Genomic DNA, 15,340 nt, shown 5'->3' with positions numbered 1-15,340 from the left:
TTATTTAAAAAACACTGAAAAAAACCAAGGCCAAATTTTCATATTTTAAAATTAAACAATTCATAACTCCTTAACAGTACACGATGGCATGGTACTTTATGCATAAGTTTTTTAGATCTTGTCAAGCTCTTTCTCTAGAGTCCTAAATCATGTAAATCGGTTGAGTAGATCAAAAGTTATGGCCCCCAGAAGCTTGGAGAAGTCAAAAGTGGTCAACTTTGACACCCTGTAGCTCACCCTGTATTAAAGATATGGACCAACAACAGCACTTTTCTGAAAGCCTATGTCCTCCTCTACAAATGTCTAGAACATTTTGTATGGCTAAAATCAACAGATAAAAAGTTGTAGACTTATTTCCAATTTTTTTGCCATTTGGCCCACTGTGCGTGAGATGATATCCAACTTTTTTTACCCAACATGCAGGAGCTTGACTTGCATGACATGTGGTTTCAACAAGACGGTGCCATATGCCACACAACACGCGTAAAAATTTACACATTTAGAGGCGAGTTCGATGAACATTTTATTTCAAGTTCGGGGCCGGTCAATTGGCCGCCTAGATTTTACACCTTAAGACTATTTTTGTGGTGATAGGTTAAATTCTCATGTCTATACAGACAAGCTCGCTTCAATTGTTGCATTGAAAGACAACATTGGAGCATTTATATGTAAGATACCGGCCGAAATTTGGAAAAAGTATGCCAAAATTGGACTAAGCGAAAACTAATTTCGTCCTTCCACTTGTAACACATCTCCTTCAGTCTGTCGAAATCACGCTTACTTTCGAAGGAATAAGGCTAGGAACTTGACATTTTGCAAGACTACTTCCTATTGGTGTGAGTCGGTTGGGATGGGTTAAATGGGCTATATCGGTTCATTTTTTGATATAGCTGCCATATAAACCGATTTCGGATCTTGACTTCTTGAGCCGCTAGAGGGCGCAAATATTATCCGATTTAGCTGTAATTTTGCACGTTGTGTTTTCATCTAATTTCTAACAATTGGTTCATAACATGATATAGCTACCATATAAACCGATCCTGAATCTTGACTTCTTGAGCCTCTAGAGGGCGCATTTTTTTGTATTTTGGTTTCCATTAATTGTGTGTGGTTTGAATAGGTTCATGACCTCATATAGATTCCATATAAACCGATTTCCCATCTTCTTGAGCCTATAGAGGGCGCAATTATTATCCAAATTAGCTGAAATTTTGCAAGAAGTGTTTTGTTCTAACTTCTACCAACTGTGTTCGGTTAATAACCTGATATAGCTCCCATATAATCCGATCTCGGATCTTCAATTCTTAAGCCGCTAGATGTCGCAATTATTTATCATTTTGACTGAAATTTAGCATGAAGTGGTTTGTTTAAACTGCTAACAACTGTGCCAAATATGGTCTAATCGGTTCACAACCTGATATAGCTCCCATATACGCCGATCTCCCACCATATTTCTTGAGTCACTAGTGCTCCCTCTAGAGGGGAGGGGACTCTTTTCCGATTTAGCTGAAATTTTGCACAACAACTTATTGTATGACCTTGATCATGCGTATAAAATATATCTCGAATCGGTCCATAACCTGATTTAGCTCCCATATAAATTGGTCTCCCGATAATATTTGTTGAACCTCTAGAGGTCGTTATTCTTATCCGACATGGTTGAAGTTTTCCACAATGATCTCCAACAGCCAAGTACGGCCTGAATCGGTTTATAACCTGATATAGCTCCAATAGCATAGCAGTTCATATCCATTTTCCTTTGTTTGAAAATAAACAGATATCGAGTAAAGAACTTGAAAAATGCGATCAATGGTGGAGGGTATATAAGATTCGACCAGGCCAAACTTATTTCGTTTGCTTTCATCTCACCATACTTCTTTTCATACTTCAAACAATTCAATTGTATAAGTTATGCATCTGCAGGATATATTTCATCAACACGTGTCGACACATCACTTATTCATGTCTTTCGTGTCTTTAGATCACTGTCAAAGACCAAGAGCCATTTAGCATTTAAACGACTGTTAAAATGCTAGCTAGGTCACGGAAAGTGGTCCTTCCCAACAGCTGAACAATACTCCCTATGGTTGCCTGATCTCCATGTCGTGTTGACATTCGGGATGCTGTCAATTAAATGATTAATTGGTCGTTAATCATTGTCAACATCAAAATGTCGCCCTAACGAACTGGGTGCCTTGTCCACACCGATATCAGTTTTCACGTAAAGTCGATAATACGTTTTTTTTTTCCCAACCATGATGACATCAAATGCTGGTATTTCTTATAATCATGCAGTCGCAATTAGCGCAAATGTCGCATGCCACATCATGATAGGTGTCATTTTGAATGCGAAAGCAAAACAAAGAATTTAAACTCGTTTACGTGGACGTTGCGACACGCTTTCATTCGATTATTAATTCATGACCAGCGAAAACAAAGGATATTTACTACAAGCGGGTTTTTTATTCTGCATGTTTTTTTTTTAATTTTTTTGTTTATGAATTCGTCGGTTCGCTTAATTTAAAATGTTAATTAAAAAGGGTTAACACAAGCGGTTAAAAAAAAAAAATAAAAAAAAAAACAATATTCTGTTAAGGGAAAATCTGCAGTAATTATAAAAACAGCCGGTTTAAAATAATATGGGATAAAAGCGAAACAAAAATATCAAAATGTTTCGAGGAAAATATTGTTTTTACATAATTAATACTAATAGGTGAAATGAAAAAAAATGCAAAATCTTTCAATCAATGTGATCAGATTTGAGCTGGTTCAGTTAAAAGGCAACATATAATAGGGCTGAAGTTTCATAAATATCGCCAGAACTTGGTGAGGGTGATGCCGTGTAGGCATCATGGGTTCGAATGACATTAAAAACTTTAGCCTGTTACAACTATGGTATCACAATGGATATAAATTATGTAAGTGGATCTGATTTGCCAGTCTCCAGATTCACTTGCATGGATAAGCAGCTTGTTATAGACCTCTGAAAAGTAAATTTTTTACCTGCGCCCAAGAAGAGCAGTTATAAGAAGATAGAAGAGCTTTCCAAATATATATGTCACTAGCTGAACAGGGACCGCTCCGCTGCGCCTTCTTTTACTTTATATGGAACAAAAGTTTCCTTGGAATATTTATTTTCGATAATTAAAGATCTTTTAGTGAAATACCATGGTATGAAAATAGTATATCGCTTGACTAACAGTTTAACAATATAAGTGCCTTTATCTAAATCCCATATGATTTTTATTGGTCTTCGAATTTAAGTTTGGATGTACTCCATTCTTAAAATGCTCTATTTCAGACCGATATTCTCATGATGTCTGATAGAGTGGTGTTTTCGAGGGAGAGGTGGTCCCCCAGACACTTGGGCCTGAAAAAATATCATCATCGATGAGGCGTCCCCCAAACACATGGCCCAAAATAGGTTATCAAATTCGTTTTCTAATCTCAAATACCTTTCATTTGAGCCACATATTGGCATGGTCGAAAAATTTTTTTCCCTTTGGGGGTGTTTTGGGAAAGGGGTGATGCCCTAAATACATTGTCCTACATTTGGATATCAAATTCGTATTCTACTCTCAAATACCTTTATTTAAGCCCCATATTGCGATGGTCACTAAAAAATTGCTGTTTGTGGGGTATTTTGGGAAAGGGATAGACCCCCAGAAAATTGGTCCTGAAAATGGGTATCAATACTTGCTCTACCTCCCAATACCTTTCATTTAAGCTCCACATATATCTATATATCATTTATTTGAACCCCATATTGCCATTGCCCTCAAAAGTGGATATCAAATTCGTTTTCTAAGCTCATTTAAACACCTTATTGGAAAAGTCAGCAAATATGTCCGGTTTGAGGTATTGGCCCTAAAAACTATGAATATTTAGTTCCACAGTCTTGAAGAGCCAAATTGTCTTGGTGAACTAATACGTCCTTCTTGAAGGTTGTTATGGGGGTGGGAAGGTTGTTATGGTGGTGGGTGGCTAGACAGTTGGCCCCTAATGTTGATATCAGCTACGTGGTCTACTTCCACATACCTTTAATTTGAGCCCCATATTTCCATAGTCGGCAAACATGACCAGCTTGGGGGCTGTTTTGTGGGATGGGCGGCCACTCAGTGAGTTGGCCTTGAAAATATATATCGGATTCGTGTTCCTCTTTAAAAATCCTCTTTTTGAACCTCATATTGCAATAGTCAGAAAATACTTACTATTTGGGTGGTGTTGTGGATGTGCGGTGGCCCAATAGACACTTTTCCCAAATATTGATATCAGATTCGTGCTTTACTCCCAAAGACTTTCATTTGAGCCCCATATGGCTATGGTTGTAAATTTGTCCCCTTTAGGTGATGTTTTTGGGGAAAGGCGGCCGCCCAAACACTTGGTCCCATATTTGGATATCAGATTCTAATTCTACATTCAAATACCTTTTATTTAAGCCCCATATCCCCATGGTCAGTAAATAAGTCCTGTTTGGGGGTTGTTTTGGAAAAGGGGTGGACCCCCAGAAACGTGGTCCCCCATTTGGATATCAGATTCGTATTCTACTCGCAAATAGCTTTCATTTGAGTCCCATATTGCCATGGTCGGTAAATATGTCCGATTTATGGAGTGTTTTAGGGCTTGGGGTGGTCCCCCTAGCACTTGGTCCGACAATTGGATATCAGATACGTTTTAATATCCTAAATACCTTTCATTTGAGTCCCGTATTGTCGTGATTGGTTTAAATATATGTTTGGTAGGTTTTAGGGTGGGGCAGCCCCCCTAGGTACCCCCTCCGAAATTTGGATACCAAATTTTAATTTTTAGGGTTCTATGTGAGAGCACACAAAATTTCACTAAAATCGCACCATCCATCTCCGAGATCTAGCGTTTCTGAAAATTAGGGTAAGGGGGAGGGTCCGCCCCCCCTTTAAATCACAAAAAATGTATTACCCTTTTTTCACCACGGGATCATTATGCACCATCTGTGAAATTTTCAAGAAAATCGGTTCAGCCGTTTCTGAGCCTATAAGGAACACACAAACATACATACAAACAAACAAACACATATTGATTTTTATATATAAGACTAGCTGAACAGGGCCCACTCGGCTGCGCCTAATTTCACTTTCTCACTTTTATCTGAACCCTACACGGTCACGTCAGGAAATAAGTCCTGTTTGGGGGTGTTGGTATGGCCTTTCACATATTACGCGCCTGTGTGGATATTATTATGGTGCTCTTCTCCCAAATACCTTTCATTGGAGCCTTATATTGCTATGGTCGGTAAATATGTCCGGTATGGGGGTGTTTTTGGGGGTGAGGAGGATGCCCATATATCAGATTTGTGCTCTTATAAACAAACTAAATTTCGCTTAAATCGCCCCACCCATTTCCGGGATCTGACGTTTTTGAAAATAGGGTAAGGGGAGGATCCGCCCATTAAAGTTAGGATGTTAGATCGACATCATTCTCTTGGATTTGGTAGTGGATTGGAGTGGCCAAACTCTTTGGCCCAAACACCACATTGGAGCTGCGTGAGGCGTCCCTGAAACACTTGGCCATGAAATTTGAGCGCCTTTTTGCCATAATCCAAAAATAAGTTCTGTATGATGGGTATGCAGGGTGTGGCGGCCAACCACGTACTTAGCCCTGAAGAAATATAAGCATCGTGCTCTACTCTCAAATTTCTTTAATTTGAGCGCCAATTGCCGTTGGTTGGGGGGGGGGGGGGGGGGAGTTTATGGGGTGACACGACCCTCCAACATTAGGCCTCAAAATTGGATATCAAATTCGTTTTCTACCACCAAATACCAATATTTATCGCCATAGTAGGCAATCATGACCGGTTTGAAGGGAGTTTAGAGGCGGACCCTGGACCCAGTAATATCAATATCGTGCTAGAGCACGATTTTGTTTGAGCCCCATAATGTCAAGCACAGTGAAGGAGGCTATCAAAATATTCAGGGCTAGGGGGTCTCGTTCAGATTCATACTAATTATTTTTTTTTTGTATTCGTTATCTACACTCAAAATCATATTTCAAAGCGACCACTTGGGATACTAAATTCTTAAAGATCCGCTGATCCTCCTGTGCCCATCCCAATTTGAGGGTAAAAGTGTAATCTATTACCAAATACCTTATATTTCTGCCCTACTTTTATTTTTAATTCCTTTTTTTTGGATGGGATAGGGGGAGGGTTGTTGCCCTCTGACAGCTCCTTTCATTTGAGTACAATATATTCTCGGTCATCCTATATGACAGTTTGCGTTGCATTTATTGGGAGGAGAGAGTCACTCCACCCCGACGTAAGAACCAAACAACAATTTATTTGAGTCTTTTATTGTCGCGATCTACTGTCCTGCGGAACGGTAGAACATGACCCAAATACTTGAATTCTTGTACCAACATTAGATTCGAAATATATTGTCACAGACCTTTCTTTTAATTGACATATTATCCTGATCGAAGTACACGTTCTATAGAAGGGTATTTAGTGTGTGGGCCGGTCCCACACTCTGTGCTAATTGTGTATACCAAATTCGTAGTCAACTCTCAAAGACCTTTCATTCGATACCCATTTTTGTTATGTTGGACATTTATGCCCGTTTTGAGGGTTGTTGGGGTTGGGGAGACCCCATAGACACCTTGGACCGAATTCTTGTAATAGATGTGTACTCAGCTGCCAAATATCTTTCGTTTGATACCCATATTGTCCCAATCGGTAAATATGTCCTGTTGAGTGGTATTGCGGGGTGGGGAGGCATCTCAGACACCAAGGAATAAAGTTTTATATCAGCATTGGACGCTGCCTTTAAATAGCTTTCATTTGATATCCATGTAGTCCCAATCGGTAAATTTGTCATGATAGGGGGTTTTGGGGGGTGGGGAGGGCCCTCAGACATCAAAAAAACAGGCTCTTGTGTCAGATTTGTATTCTACTTTTAAATACCTTTCATTTGATACCCATATTGCTCAAAGCGGTTAAAGTGTCCTGTTGGGTGGTGTTTTTGGGGGTGGGGGGCCCTCCGATACTTAGCGTAACATTTTAATGCAAAGATCGTACTCTACTCTCAAATACCTTTCATTTAATACCCATATTGTCCCAATCGGTACACATGTCCGTTCGGGTGGGTTTTGGGATGGGGCGTCCCCCCAGGTTATTTGAAACCAAAATTTTTTACCAATTTCGTGTTTTTGGGGTGCCATAAGGTGGCATGAAAATTGTTGTAAAGGGGAGGGAGGGGGTGGGGTTGCATCGGAAATGGGGGGCGGACCCCCCCTTCGGTTGTCAAAAAATTTAGTACCCTATTTTCACCGGGAGCCCAATGCAATTTAGGAACTTTGTCAGGACACGTGATTGTACGGAGTTTAGCTATAGACCAGTGGTGAACAATGTACACACACATACACACACTCTTGCAGTGTATTGCCTGTGTACTCAAGAACATAAGTCCATGGCCTTGGAAGTAACGTGCACATGTGTTAATGCGCCCATCACTGCCATGAATAATGGGGGTCTACTGGAGTCAATACAATTTATAAAAGTTACATGCAAAACATGGAGGCCACCGTAGCGCAGAGGTTAGCATGTCTGCCTATGACGCTGAACACCTGGGTTCGAATCTTGGCGAGATCATCAGAAAAAAATTTTTCAGCGGTGGTTTTCCCCTCCTAATGCTGGCAACATTTATGAGGTACTATGCCATGTAAACTTCTCTCCAAAAAGGTGTCGCACTGCGGCACTCTGTTCGTACTCGGCTATAAAATGGAGGCCCCTTATCATTGATTTGAATCGGACTGCACTCATTGACATGTGAGAAGTTTGCCCCTGTTCCTTAGTGGAATCTTCATGGGGAAAATTTGCAATTTGCAGTTATGTCACGGTCAACTGCTCCAAATAATCAGAGTTCATTAAATACTTCTGAAAGCCATCAACAGCTTAAGGCCTTATATATTGTCCCTCTAGCCATTGGCCATGGTATTGTCATCTCATTACAGCTGAAGAATGCATTTCAAGTCTGCTAAGTAGAAAGATTTCATTTATGCACTTTATTGCTGTTTCGGCATGCTTTACGACCCACCGTACCAGTACCAGCAAGCAAGAAGACGATAACCATTTTACCAATGGCAGGAATATTTGAAAGGAAATTCAATTTCCCTACTCCGAAGTTTGTGATGTAGTGGCGTTTACAGCGATGACAATGGCAGATGCAATTTTTGCCATTGCACTTCAGTTGTTGTGTGCCATGGTTGGGCCAGTAAATGCAGCTGCATTTGGATGCGGCTGAACTCGCTGACGGAAGGAACGATGGACAGTGTAAGGAAGCATTTTAGTTCCTACAATGCTCTGTGACATTTGGAAGCTTCAACGTCACTGGGTCACATGGTCAAATAGTTTTGTTGGAGCCAGTGAGTGCCACATGTTGGTATTAAGTTTCTTGTGCAGAGTCCAAGGTTTGCCTTGGCGGGGGGAAGTTGTAAAATTGCTCCACATCCCTAGTTTTCCTTGTTGCTGTTCATTGTGTAAGCTCGCTAGCTTTGCCTTTGGTGTTTGTTCCTTTTGCCGCCACTCGAGAGGAGCCACAGCCATGAAGTTGTGGAAGTCTAGTGTCAGACCAATTAAAATTTATTAAGAAGACCTTTAACATTTTATTCAACAACGACATTTTTCTCCCAAGAATTGCCAGTGCCCAGAGTCATTTATTCTGAGATTTGTGGCTGGTATAGAACGATACAAATGACCGTCTTTAATTGAAATATTTTTTGTTGTTGTTCTTGCATTGGCACTCAATGACGTTTTGTAATTTACAAAACGCAGTACACTTGTAAGTCTTGGATTTGTCACTTTTTCTCTTTCTCGTTCTTTGGAAAAATCCAATGGCGGCGATAATTAAGGCTGTGTTTATCTTGAAACTGTGTGAATGCTGCCATTAGGACTTTATGACTTTGTAATTATTTTCTACTTGTCTTTTGTACCATGAGGGGGATATTTACAAGTAATTATTGTGGTACTTGCGAGCTGAAGAAGGACTGTAGTTTATAAAGCCGTTAATCAATTCCCCTCAATTGAATTTCTATTGAGGTTTACTGAATTAAGGTAGAATCTATAATGAATATAAGACGAAGAAGAGATACATGAAGAAAAAGCAAACAGCGTCGTTTGAGATGTCTGGTTTAGGGCTTTGGATAATATTTAGCCAATGTTATGTTCAAAGCAGAGAAATGGCATAATTAATTAACTAGCAAAAACGGGCTAAATTCGGCCGGACTGAATGGTGAAAGCAGAGAAATGGAATAAATAATTAACAATTAAAAACGGGCTACATTTGGCCGGGCAGAATCGTAGGTTCCACTTCTCTTAGTTTATATTTGAATTATTTTCAAGTAATGAAGAAGGTTGAGGCCTTTAGGGCCCTCAGAAATCAGATCCGAGGTTCGGCTTAAGCCATATGGAGTATGACATAGCGTCATTTTAGGATGTCGAGAACGTTCTGAACAACATCGAGATTGTCGCCGATGTAGACCCGATAGAGGTCTGTTGAAATGTCTTACAATTCGAGAATTATATGCTGCCGCAAGACTATCAACGCAAACTTGGGAGATGGTATGGTTAGAAGGCGGGCGCATTAGAGCTGTCAAAATATCAATGGCACTATCCACATTTTATTTCCTTGAAATCGGGTATTATATAAAGCTTTTATGGGTTTCAGTCCCCTTATCGGCAGATCGGTTTATATGGCAGCTATATCTAAATATAGTCCGATCCAAATCATATTTGGGGCGAATGTTGGGAGTCCTAAAACTACACACTGTTTCAAATTTCAGCGAAAACGGGTAGTAAATAAAGCTTTTATGGGCTTCCGTCCCCTTATCGGCAGATCAGTTTATATGGCATCTATACCTAAATATGGACCGATCTAATCCATATTTAGGGTAGATGTCGGGAGGCTTAAAATAACCCACTGTTGCAAATTTCAGTGAAATCGGGTAATAAATAAATCTTTTATGGTCTTCAGACCCTTTATCGGAAGATCGGTCTATATGAAAGCTATATCTAAATGTACTCGATCTGGACCATATTTACGATGGGGAGAATCTTAAAATAACCCACTGTTGTAAATTTCAGCGAAATCGGGTAATAAATAAAGCTTTTATGGTCTTCAGACCCTTTATCGGGAGATCGGTCTATATGAAAGCTATATCTAAATATAGTGCGAGATGGTACGGTTAGAAGGCGGGCGCATTAGAGCTGTCAAAATATCAATGGCACTATCCACATTTTATTTCGCTGAAATCGGGTATTATATAAAGCTTTTATGGGTTTCAGTCCCCTTATCGGCAGATCGGTTTATATGGCAGCTATGTCTAAATATAGTCCGATCCAAACCATATTTGGGGCGGATGTCGGGAGACCTAAAACTACCCACTGTTTCAAATTTCAGTGAAATCGGGTAATAAATAAAACTTTTATGGGCTTCCGTCCCCTTATCGGCAGATCGGTTTATATGGCACCTATACCTAAATATGGATCCATCTAATCCATATTTAGGGTAGATGTCGGGAGGCTTAAAATAACCCACTGTTGCAAATTTCAGTGAAATCGGGTAATAAATAAATCTTTTATGGTCTTCAGACCCTTTATCGGAAGATCGGTCTATATGAAAGCTATATCTAAATGTACTCGATCTGGACCATATTTACGATGGCGAGAATCTTAAAATAACCCACTGTTGTAAATTTCAGCGAAATCGGGTAATAAATAAAGCTTTTATGGTCTTCAGACCCTTTATGGGGAGATCGGTCTATATGAAAGCTATATCTAAATATAGTGCGATCTGTACCATATTTACATGAGATGGCGAGAATCTTAAAATAACCCACTGTTGCAAATTTCAGCGAAATCGGGTAATAAATAAAGCTTTTATGAGCTTCAGACCCTTTACCGGGAGATCGGCCTATATAACAGCTATATCTAAATATAGTCCGATCTAATCCATATTTAGGGCAGATGTCGGGAGGCTTAAAAAGACCCTTTGCTTTAAATTTCAGCGAAATCGGGTAATATTTAAAGCTTATATGGGCTTCAGTCCATTTATCGGCAGATCGGTCCATATGACAGCTATAACTACATGTAGTCCGATCTGAATCATATTTACGTGAGATGTCGGGAGGAATAATATAAATTTCAATAATTTTAAATTTCAGCGAAATCGGGTAATAAATAAAGCTTTTATGGTCTTCAGACCCTTTATCGGGAGATCGGTCTATATGACAGCTATATCTTAATATAGTCCGATCTGAACCATATTTAGGTAAGTTGTCGGGAAGCCTTAAACTACTCACTGTTTCAAATTTCAGCAAAATCGGATGAAAAATAATGTATTTATGGCCATTAGACCCTTTATCGGAAAATCGGTCTATATAGCAGCTATATCCAAATATAGTCCGATCTGAACCATATTTACGTGAGATGTCGGGAGGCATAAATAACCCACTGTTTTGAACCTTATTTGACACAGTTGTTGAAAGTAAGAATAAAATACGTCATGCAAAAGTTCAGCCAAATCGGATAAGAATTGCGCCCTCTAGAAGCTCAAGAAGTCAAGACCCAAGATCGGTTGATATGACAGCTATATCAGGTTATGAACCGATTTGAACACAGTTATTGAAAGTAAGAATAAAATACGTCATGCAAATTTCAGCCAAATCGGATAAGAATTGCGCCCTCTAGAAGCTCAAGAAGTCAAGACCCAAGATCGGTTGATATGACAGCTATATCAGGTTATGAACCGATTTTAACGATAATTGGCACAGTTGTTGAAAGTAAGAACAAGTAAAAGCGTGCTAAGTTCGGCCGGGCCGAATCTTATATACCCTCCACCATGGATCGCATTTGTCGAGTTCTTTTCCCGGCATCTCTTCTTAGGCTAAAAAGGATATAAGAAAAGAGTTGCTCTGCTATTAGAGCGACATCAAGATATGGTCCGGTTCGGATCACAATTAAATTATATGTTGGAGACCTGTGTACAATTTCAGCCAATTCGTATAAGAATTGCGCCCATTGCGGCTCACGAAGTAAAATAGAGAGAACGATTTATATGGGATCTGTATCGGGCTATAGACCGATTCAGAACATAATAAACACGTTTGTTGATGGTCATGAGAGGATCCGTCGTACAAAAGTTCAGGCATATCTGATAATAATTGCGATCTCTAGGGGTCAAGAAATCAAGATCCCAGATCGGTTTATATGGCAGCTATATCAGGTTATGAACCGATTTGAACCTTATTTGACACAGTTGTTGAAAGTAAAAATGAAATACGTCATGCAAAATTTCAGCCAAATCGGATAGGAATTGCGCCCTCTAGAAGCTCAAGAAGTCAAATCCCCAGATCTGTTTATATGACAGCTATATAAGGTTATGGACCGATTTCAACCATACTTGGCACAGTTGTTGGATATCATGACGAAATACCTCGTGCAAAAACTCATTCAAATCGGATAAGAATTGTGCCCTCTAGAGGCTCAAGAATTCAAGACCCAAGATCGGTTTATATGGCAGCTATATCAGGTTATGAACCGATTTGAACCATACTTGGCACAGTTGTTGGGTATTAAACAAAACAGGTCGTGCGAAATTCCATTCCAATCGGATAAGAATTGCGCCCTCTAGAGGCTCATGAAGTCAAGACCCAAGATCGGTTTATATGGCAGCTATATCAGGTTATGGACCGCTTTGAACCATACTTGACACATTTGTTGGATATAATAACAAAACACGTCGTGCAAAATTTCATTTCAATCGGATAAGAATTGCGCACTCTAGAGGCTCAAGAAGTCAAGACCCAAGATCGGTTTATATGGCAGCTATATCAAAACATGGACTGATATGGCCCATTTACAATACCAACCGACCTACACTAATAAGAAGTATTTGTGCAAAATTTCAAGTGGCTAGCTTTACTCCTTCGGAAGTTAGCGTGCTTTCGACAGACAGACGGACGGACGGACATGGCTATATGGACATAAAATTTCACGACGATCAAGAATATATATACTTTATGGGGTCTCAGACGAATATTTCGAGTAGTTACAAACAGAATGACGAAATTAGTATACCCCCCATCTTATAGTGGAGGGTATAATAAAATACAATACGTCATGCAAAAGTTCAGCCAAATCGGATAGGAATTGTGCCCTCTAGAAGTCAAGACCCAAGATCGGTTTATATGGCAGCTATATCAGGTTATGAACCGATTTAAACCATACTTAGCACAGTTGTTGGATATCATAACAAAACACTTCGTGCAAAATTTCATTCAAATCGGATAAGAATTGCGCACTCTAGAGGCTCAAAGGACAAAACCCAAGATCGGTTTATATGGCAGCTATATCAAGTTATGGACCAATATGAACCATACTTGGCACAGTTGTTAGATATCATAACAAAACACGTCGTACAACATTTAATTCCAATCGGATAAGAATTGCGCGCTCTAGAGGCTCAAGAAGTCTTGAGCCAAGATCGGTTTATATGGCAGCTATATCAAAACATTGACCGATATGGCCCATATACAATACCAACCGACCTACACTAATAAGAGGTATTTGTGCATGCTTTCGACAGACAGACGGACGGACGGACGGACAGACGGACGGACGGACATGGCTAGATCGACATAATATGTCGCGACGATCAAGAAAATATATACTTTATGGGGTCTCAGATGAATATTTCGAGTATTTACAAACAGAATGAAAAAATTAGTATATGGTGGAGGGTATTAAAAGGTATGTAGACATATTTGTGCAACTGTATGTGTGGAAGCTATATCTTAATCTAAAGCGATTTCGTACAAACTCTTGGAAAGATTGGTGAAAAAATGTGCTTGCCGTGGCTCTAGAAATGAAAATCGGGCGAAAAATATAAATGAAAGCTATATCTACATCTGAACTGATTTTTATGAAATTCAGCCGTAAGGTCGAGAGCCACAAGAAAATCCTTCTTGCCAAATTTGGAGTGAATCGGTTTGCAAATGGCCACATAATTGCAGTACAAGTCTAAATGGAATAAACCTAAATATGGGACCTATATCTAAATCCGAACCGATTTCGACCGAAATTGGGAAGATTGGTCAATGAAAGTGCTTGTAGTTGCTCTAGAAGTGAAAATCAAACAATATATATATGGGAGTCAGAGACGTAGCGAGGGGACCCGGATTCTTCCACCCCAAACAAGTATTTTGTCTAATTCGATCTACCCATATCTATCCGTCCGTCTGTCGAAATCACGAGAGCGGCCGAACTCGTAAAGCTAGCCGCTTGAAATTTTGCACAGATACTTAATATTGATGTGGGTCGTTGGGGAATGCAAATGAGCCATATCGGTTTAGATTTAGTAAGGAAAGGCAAAAGTCGGGCGGTGCCGACTATATAATACCCTACACCACTGCGTCAACTTTCAATATATGAAACCTATTGAAAAACTGAATAGAACCTTGTAAGATTTTTTTTTTCGATAGGACTTAAATGGTCGCTACTACAGGCTTTACGGCCATGTCGAATGAAAGATATATCGGATATATAACTAAATCTAGACCAACTTTACTGAAACTTAGCACACGTGCTAGGACTTAAAACACCTCACGCAAAATTTTATAAAGTTCACACCAAAATTGTGGCGACTACAGCATTAACAGGTCATATAGGATGAAAGATATATATAGAGCCCATATCTCAATTTGAACTAATTTTCATAAAAACTACCTTTCATCAAAATCCGCTGAAAATTGCATACCTTATGTCCCATAGCAGTTATATCGAACTATGATCCGATTTGGACCAAACACTAAAAAGTACAAGTCATCGTACCTTAACAAAAATATTGGTCTTTTTAGTAGCTATATCTAAAAATAAACCGATCTGAACGATAAACAACATGGATGTCGAAAAGCCTAACATAAGTCAATGTGTCAAATTTCTGTTAAATCGGATTATAAATGCCCCTTTTTTGGGGCCAAGACTTTAAATCGAGATATCGGTATATATGGCAGCTATATGCAAATCTTCATCGATCTGGACCAAATAGCAGAAATATGTAGAGGGACTTAACTTAATTCTCTGTCCCAAATTTCGGCCACATTGGACAATAAATCCGCCTTTTATGGGCCCAAAAAGTTAAATCGAGAGATCGGTCTATATGACAGCTATATCCAAATCTGGACCGATCTGAGTGAAATTGAAGAAGGATGTCGAAGGGCCTAACACAACTCACTTTCCCAAATTGCGGCGACATCGGACAATAAATGCGCTTTTTGTGGGCCCCCAAAACCTAAAACCGAGAGATCGGTCTAT

The 15,340-nt window shown here is 39.5% G+C and overlaps 1 protein-coding gene across 1 annotated transcript in view; it reads right to left on the bottom strand.

Annotated features, from left to right (window-relative positions):
- The window catches only part of LOC106084309 (uncharacterized), a 165,069-nt gene that overhangs the window by 148,814 nt on the left and 915 nt on the right, over positions 1-15,340 (bottom strand). The gene's annotated exons all lie outside the window — the stretch shown is intronic.

Source organism: Stomoxys calcitrans, chromosome 4, assembly GCF_963082655.1.
Source record: "Stomoxys calcitrans chromosome 4, idStoCalc2.1, whole genome shotgun sequence".
In the NCBI taxonomy this organism is placed as follows: domain Eukaryota; kingdom Metazoa; phylum Arthropoda; class Insecta; order Diptera; family Muscidae; genus Stomoxys; species Stomoxys calcitrans.
Note: the sequence above shows the minus strand (reverse complement) of the source record. Positions and strands in the feature narration are given on the sequence as shown.